This window comes from Dipodomys ordii, unplaced genomic scaffold, assembly GCF_000151885.1.
Source record: "Dipodomys ordii isolate 6190 unplaced genomic scaffold, Dord_2.0 Scaffold317, whole genome shotgun sequence".
Lineage (NCBI taxonomy): Eukaryota > Metazoa > Chordata > Mammalia > Rodentia > Heteromyidae > Dipodomys > Dipodomys ordii.
In genome coordinates this window covers 3,762-4,392 of record NW_012267533.1, presented here as the reverse complement: position 1 = coordinate 4,392, position 631 = coordinate 3,762, and positions in this window count along the sequence as shown.

Sequence of the window (631 nt, the reverse complement as noted above, 5' to 3'; positions counted from 1 at the left end):
ATCGTGATGGAGGAAACCCCAGGACAGACGGGGCCCAGCAAGGTCAGTCTACATGCACATGGCCTGTTGTCTGTCCAGTCCAACCCAGACTCCTCCTGTCCACTTCCATGTCTCCATGGAGGTTAGCAAGAGGCCCTGGTCAGGGGAGACTGAGGAGTCCACCACGTTTCCAGGGTGCCATGGGCTGGGCACATGGAGGAGTCAGGGCCTGAGCTCCACAGCTGCTCCTGTGACTGCCATGACCTCAGTGTGTGCCCAGCGCCCCCTGCTGGTGCTGAGCGCCCTGCAGGGAGGTTTGTGTCTGGCCCACACTGGATTTCCTGCACTGTGTGTCTAGCACAGGAATAGACGGCCGTGTCCTCCACTCTCAGGCTGTTCATCTGCAGGTAAACTATGTTCTTGCTGTTGTCTGTCGAGATGGTGAAGCGGCCCTTCACGGAGTCTGCGTAGTTGGTGCTACTACTATAGATGTTTGAAATCCACTCCAGTCCCTTCCCTGGAGCCTGGCGGACCCAGCTCATGTAGTAACCACTGACGGAGAATCCGGAGGCTGCACAGGAGAGTCTCAGGGACCCCCCAGGCTGCACCAAGCCTCCCCCAGACTCCACCAGCTGCACCTCACACTGCACAC